Source organism: Aedes albopictus, chromosome 1 (genome assembly GCF_035046485.1).
Source record: "Aedes albopictus strain Foshan chromosome 1, AalbF5, whole genome shotgun sequence".
NCBI classification, from domain to species: domain Eukaryota; kingdom Metazoa; phylum Arthropoda; class Insecta; order Diptera; family Culicidae; genus Aedes; species Aedes albopictus.
The window spans coordinates 126,184,358-126,190,939 of NC_085136.1; the positions used below are offsets into that span (position 1 = coordinate 126,184,358).

At 44.7% G+C, this 6,582-nt stretch overlaps 1 long non-coding RNA gene across 1 annotated transcript; it reads left to right on the plus strand.

Annotated features, from left to right (window-relative positions):
- The first annotated feature begins 852 nt into the window (after window positions 1-852).
- LOC134285159 (uncharacterized) lies at window positions 853-6,303 on the plus strand. The gene is made up of 2 exons (XR_009996182.1): window positions 853-3,472; window positions 3,529-6,303. It is a non-coding gene; the product is annotated as an uncharacterized LOC134285159 (long non-coding RNA).
- Window positions 6,304-6,582: the final 279 nt, after the last annotated feature.

Genomic DNA, 6,582 nt, shown 5'->3' on the forward strand with positions numbered 1-6,582 from the left:
GTTCCTGGAGAATCAAGTCTTCCTCAAATTTTCTTACCCTCGCATGATCCTGTCGGACAACGGAAAACAGTTTCAGGCGGTGGCGTTCCGATCAATGCTGGCTCGTCACAGGATACAACACATGAAAACCGCTTTCTACTGCCCAATGGTCAACAATGCGGAGCGAGTAAATCGAGTTCTTGTCACTTGTATCCGATCGCTAATCGACGACGACCACCGAAGCTGGGATGAAAATCTACCGGCAATTGCCGCGGCGGTCAACGGAGCGAAACACGAAGCTACAGGGGTGAGTCCTCATTATGCAAACTTCGGCCGAGAGTTGGTGCTACACACGGACATATATCAGGTACAAGACATGAACGCAGAACCGGAAGCGAGGAAAGCACAAGATAAGCGACTGTCGGGAATCCGAAGAATCCAAGAGTTCATCGTACACCGAATCAAAGATAACCACGAGAAATCTAAGCAACGATATGACCTGCGGAAGCGGGTGGTGATGTACAAGGAAGGAGACGTGGTTTGGCGGCGAACGTTCAGTCTTTCGTCAAAGGTAGAGAACGTAAACCAAAAACTCAACCCCAAGTTCACGCCGGCCGTTATCAGGAAGATACTGGGTGCTAACCTGTACGAGTTGGAAGATGTCATCACCGGAAAGAAGGGTCGATATCATGCGAAGGACATTAAAACGGATTAGATGATTGAGCTATGTCGGCAGACGAAGTCTGTTAACCACGAGCGCCAAGCTCACAAAAATCCGTCGCCAAACGGGACGAATGGCCCAAGTCAGGTGAGATGAGCAAAAACTTGATAAACTACCTCTCCACCTCGACAAAGTTCAGCTATGACGACAACTTCAATTGCGGACCATTGTTCTTCTGCAGAAGAAACGCTAAACATGGACAACGATCACTCTGAAGCGGTTCAGAATGCCACTGCCCGGCAAGAGAATTCGGAACTCAAACGACGTGGAGGGAAACTCCAAACACCGAAGTACGACTAACACCACACATCGGCCTACCGCAGGCGAGGGAGTACGGAACCGGGTAATCGAAAGGGGAGGCTCCAACGGCGATTCACGTGAGCAGAGTGCTTTCGAACGATATAGAAGGCAGAAAATCGTCGACAAACCGGTAGCGAAAACGAACAAAAAGACCAACACAGGTCTATAAAGAAGCGGTCTTCACCATCCCGTCGCGCCAGGACATAGACTGGTATCGGGCCATAGAAAAGTCATCAACACGGCAGATCGTTTCCTGAATAAGAGGAGCTGCGGCCTCGGGTCGAGGGCCCAAAAAGCCGGGTTGGCGGAGGTCAACGCTTACGGCCACCATTCGGCGCAATGGAGCAACGACTGTACGGTGCAGTATTGCAGAACACACAATGCTGGCGTCCGGCGAAGGATATGGTAACCGTCTGATGAAACAAGATACGTTGCAGAGCGGAGCAGAAAGAAAGGACGAGGCAGCCTACGTCAGGCAAGGGAGATTGGACCCCTAAATCCAAGTAGGGACACACCAAAGACCACGTACGGAAAGCGTCATCGGAGACCAAGGCCTACAACCATTATCCGGCGGAAAGAAGTGATGACGAGAAGCAGCGCGTGGAAGCACCGTCTTGAACCCAGATGAGACTGCCATGGACAGAGGCCAATCAAAATCGCCATTGTTACAAAGCTATGAAAACAGGAAATCCTGCGGACAAAAAAGAAAAAATCCACATAGTGGCAACACCGTTAGCCGATCGGGACAAATCGTGCAGGCGAGTTTGGTGAGCAATAACAACTTCAAAGTCTACCTCCCAACATCGACCATTAGCTATGGGCAACACCAGCCACAACATCACCCCGTGAGAAAACAAGACACGAAAGTATCCACCACCGACCTGGATTGGTGACGTTGCATTCAAGCATAGTCCAGAGATAGTAAACATACGCCAAAACATCCAAACACATCGGTTGTCTTTAGGGGGTCGCCATGAAATTCCACCTGAAAGTAACGTGACCGGGGGCGCGGTAAAACTCCTTACATGGGCTCATGGCGATTCTAGGGGAGCAAATGCCTCTTTTCTCTAGGCCAGACAATTAGATACAACCAACCAAATTATCCAGTTTGTAAATACCTTCTTGTTTAGTGTTTAATCCACTTAGTTTAGCGAAATAACTAAGCACGATTAAGTTGAATGTCTGCCACAGCGGAGAGAAGTTAAGAGAAGAAGGATAAGGAGCTCAGTCGGAGACATTTTGCCAGAACTTAGCTGGCACGCTGTTAAATTTTCCAGAATTAGCTGGTAGTTTCTGTAGGATTTGTTGAGCATTTGTTGTATTCAGTCGCTGTTACGGCTTAGGCCAAATAACTAGATCTTGAATCTAGGGTTTCGTTGACAGTATCCCGTCTCTGACCGACTTCGTTAAAGGAAGTTGAAGAGTTTTTCATGAGTCGAGTAGTTCTCGCTCATGAAAAACTCTGCCGTTGTGGTAATGTTATGTTACGTTTACGTTAGCCGTAAAGTAAGAAATTGTTCAGTACTTTAAGGATTAGGCAATAAGTTAAGAACGTGCTCCACAATTAGATAGTTGAGCACCCCTGCCAGACGCCTGCACTCCGCCGCTCGCCAGTCAGTCAGAGTAACCACATAAGCACCACCAGCGGGTGTACACACAGGCATACGCTGAGCGAACCACATGCCAATCGAGCAGCACATGAGAGAAAGTACATAGGAGAATACTCTCACGTATCACGCGAGAGCGCGGCGCACCGACTCAATGCGGCACAAATACATACCTCAATCGGGGCTGATCAAGTTCGCCTTCGCCTCAGTAGTCAGTAGTCGCCACCCGTCTTTCGATCGCATCGGTACTAATCGACAGCTGGAGCCTTGTTCATCGCGCGTCCGTCAAAAGAAAAGTTGTCAGGGCTGGAAAAGACAGCCGCCAAAGCAGAAATAATTCGTCTCGAAGGTGCGAGCATTACCAAGATCTGCAATTGCATCAGCAATTGGAAATTCGCGACACTAAACAATCTGATCTTGTAAGTCTCCTTAATATTAGCATGGCTGCCAAATGTGCTGACGCTTTCTTTTCCCCGTGTAATTAGAGGTGCGGTACCGAAGACAATAGCCGATACACAAAAGGCGATTCTGCTGGTGGAACCAGCAGCGGCGTGGCGTGGTCAATCCACGTGGGGTGAGTGATTTTTTCGAGATGGCCGTCACGAGACTGAACATTACTCTCCCATTGTGACAGGAAATAATTCCGGACGGATAAGGCAAGCGATCGCGGGCGCCTTGGTGACAGGCTGCAGATACGGACCGGAAGCGAATAGATTGCATGGTGAGTGATGTCATCTCAAGTTTCGTTTGGTGTAATGCTGACCTTGATCGTTTAGTGCAGGAAAGTTGCATCTCAACGCACAAACTACAGTGCCACACTCGGACGCATCGCGTACACACGCACACACGGAAAACCCCATATTGGGTGAGTAGGAGGTGTTGGTGACAGGCGCGAGCATCAACTTATTTGTTGCGCGACAGGGTTTTTTTCTTGTGTGTGTTGCAGATCACGATTGTCGCACGACGCAACACCGGTGCATCGGCGCAACAACACCTCTCGTCGCGAGAATCATTCCGATCCTGGTCGATGCAGCCATAGTGGACTCTTTCTCGTGATCGGCACACGAGATCTTGGGATTTTCCGGTCGGCCGCGCATTCGAGGACGAGAACAAGCGGGAAAGGAGTGCAGACCAAACGGAGCTGGAGGATAACCGATCCGCGAGTGAGGTAGAAGCCACCGTGCGACAGCCAGAGAGTGAACCCGTCGTTGCGAATGTCCATACACGAACGGTGGGCGTGAGAAGCGGCAGGCTGGTCCGGTGCGGAAGACCGGTTGGTGGTGAGAGGACCACGATACTCCAGAACAGCGCGCAGGAGAAGGTATCAGCGGCCACGGTGGAGAGATGCAGAGGGTATGAAGGCGGTCTGGCTGGCATAGGGGGATCGTGAGTACTCATGATAGACTAGCTTTAAGGTTACAACATGTGTGTACATTAAGTGCAATAGTACAGGGCACGAAGATAGGAGAATGACCCAAAGGGGTGATAGATCAATTGATTGTCCGTAAATAAACAATGTAACGTAAACGGTATTTGGTTTGTGTGCGCTATTATTTTGGCTTCCGGGTCTGATCGAGGCTAGCCTTATTCCCCTCGACAGTCTTCCACAACAGGGTGTATGCGAAAATAGTTCAAAAATATTCTAAAAGCTGTACAGCAAAAACGGATTGTTCGATTGTTATGAATTTTTCAGCAAAGTTAGATAACTAAATGATGATTCCTTAGAAAATATACACTGTAAAAAATTTCTTTTTTTACTATAAAAAAATATGATCTTTGTCACAAAAACTCAAATATCTCAGAACCCTATCTTTTTACCAACGTCAATTTTTTAGGGAAAATGGCCCATTATATCAGCTATCTACCATAAAATTTTGGTGATGGTAAACTGATAAACAAAAAAGTTATGACATTTCAAACATTTCACAATTTTTACATTTAGTAACAAAAAAAAAAATTTTCTGTGTAAATTATTTCGAGAACTATATTTTGATGCTGATTTTATTGTAAAGGCTACCGCATGAATTAAACAAGTTGTTTTCATGATATTTTTGTTTGATTATTTATAATTACTATAGTATCTATTTGAACCTTACACGCGATCCAGTGTTGTGATCAAAAATATTGAGATTGTCATACTTTTTATTGTACGTGACTGGTGAAAAAATCCCTTGATAGTGTTGAAAAGCTGTTGATCATAAGAAAAATGGAATTAAACTTATTTTGAAGACGAAAGCTGCATAATAAAAGTTTTATATATACGCGTATACGTCTAGTTGATCTGCAAAAAAATACCTCTTAGGGTCGATTTCTTCACCCTGGCTTAGGCGTTAAGCCAGGTTTAACTATATGGGTAAGCCTGGCTTACGGGTTAAGCCGAGGTGAAGAAATCGGCCCTTAGAGAACAGACTTTATGATCGGAAAAATGCGAGTAACTTCAACAACAACAAATGCATGAGAGGTACATACCACAGACAAACAGACAAAACGCCTAGAACAATTTTCGTGAAAATCCATCGCCCAGTTCACACTACCACCACCTGGTGGAAATGTATCTCGAAACACTGCGTTGTGCAATATCGTCATCAGAAGGCGCTAGTGTGAAACGTCAAACGCAAAGAAAAACGATGGGCACTCTTCTGGTTATGAAAGCCACAACCAAGATTCAAAATGATCGTTAAAGGCGTGGTCAATGAAAATTTCGTCAGTGTTACGTTTGTTTGTCTGTATACTAGGGTGGCCCACACTTATATGAAAAGCAAAAATTTCGAAAAATGCTAAGTCTTACCTCCTAAATAAGTTGTTTAGGACTCCCATAAGCTACGTTCAAAATTTGAGTAAAATCGGTTGAGCCTAAGGGGGCGCTCAAAACGCTTGAAGTTTATATGGGAAAACTTGGCCAAATGTAGAAATTTTAAGTTTTCTAATTTTGCCGCTAGGTGGCGCTGTAAGCGTTCAATAATCAAACCCTTTGGTATTATTGTAGGTGACTATATGCCAAACAACTTTGTCGAAGACCGCAAAGTGATCCGACGCCTGTGAAAAAAGTGAGGCCCTAGGCAAAGTGAGGCAAAGTAGTGAGATTTCATTATTGATATTATTCTTTTACATGTATTGGAAAAACAACAATAAAGTTTATCCTCACTTTACCAAGGGTATAACTTTTTTCACAGAAGTTGGATCACTTTGCGGTCTTCGACAAAGTTGTTTGGCATATAGTCACCTACAATAAGACCAAAGGGTTTGATTATTGAACGCTTACAGCGCCACCTGGCGGCAAAATTCGAAAACTTAAAATTTCTGCATACATTTGGCCAAGTTTTCCCATACAAACTTCAAGCGTTTTGAGCGCCCCCTTAGGCTCAACCGATTTTGCTCAAATTTTGAACGTAGCTTCTGGGACTCCAAAACAACTGATTTAGAAGGTAAGACTTGGTATTTTTCGAAATTTTTGTTTTTCATATAAGTGTGGGCCACCTTACTGTATACATATGTACCATGAAAATGCTCACGAAAAAGCAAAAAAATACTACCGCTATGGATATTAAAAATTTTATAGTAAATTTTTTCTTCGTCCAAGCAAACAACACCAAACTAGTCAGTTAAAACTAATAAGTGATTTTGTTTATTATAATCTAACGAACAACATGAACAGTCGCTTTCTCAAAGGTCTTCAACTCAACGCTCTCTTGTAGACCGCTTGTGAAAAAAAAATGTTCAAAAGAGTTACGAAATCTCATAGATAAACTGAAAGCCCAAATTGAATACAAATTTACGCATTTGCACGTCCTGCCGTCTAGACTTTGACAAACGAGCCATCTGTATATCATCGGTAAAGCAGGGCGCAGGAAGTTCGAAAACGACAACAACTGAGAAATTGCCAGAAGTGCTAAGTGCAGAGAGTCATGCCACCGTACCATCAGCGACATCTGTTTAAACAATTTAATCACGCCTCTTTTCAAAAATGCTTTGAAA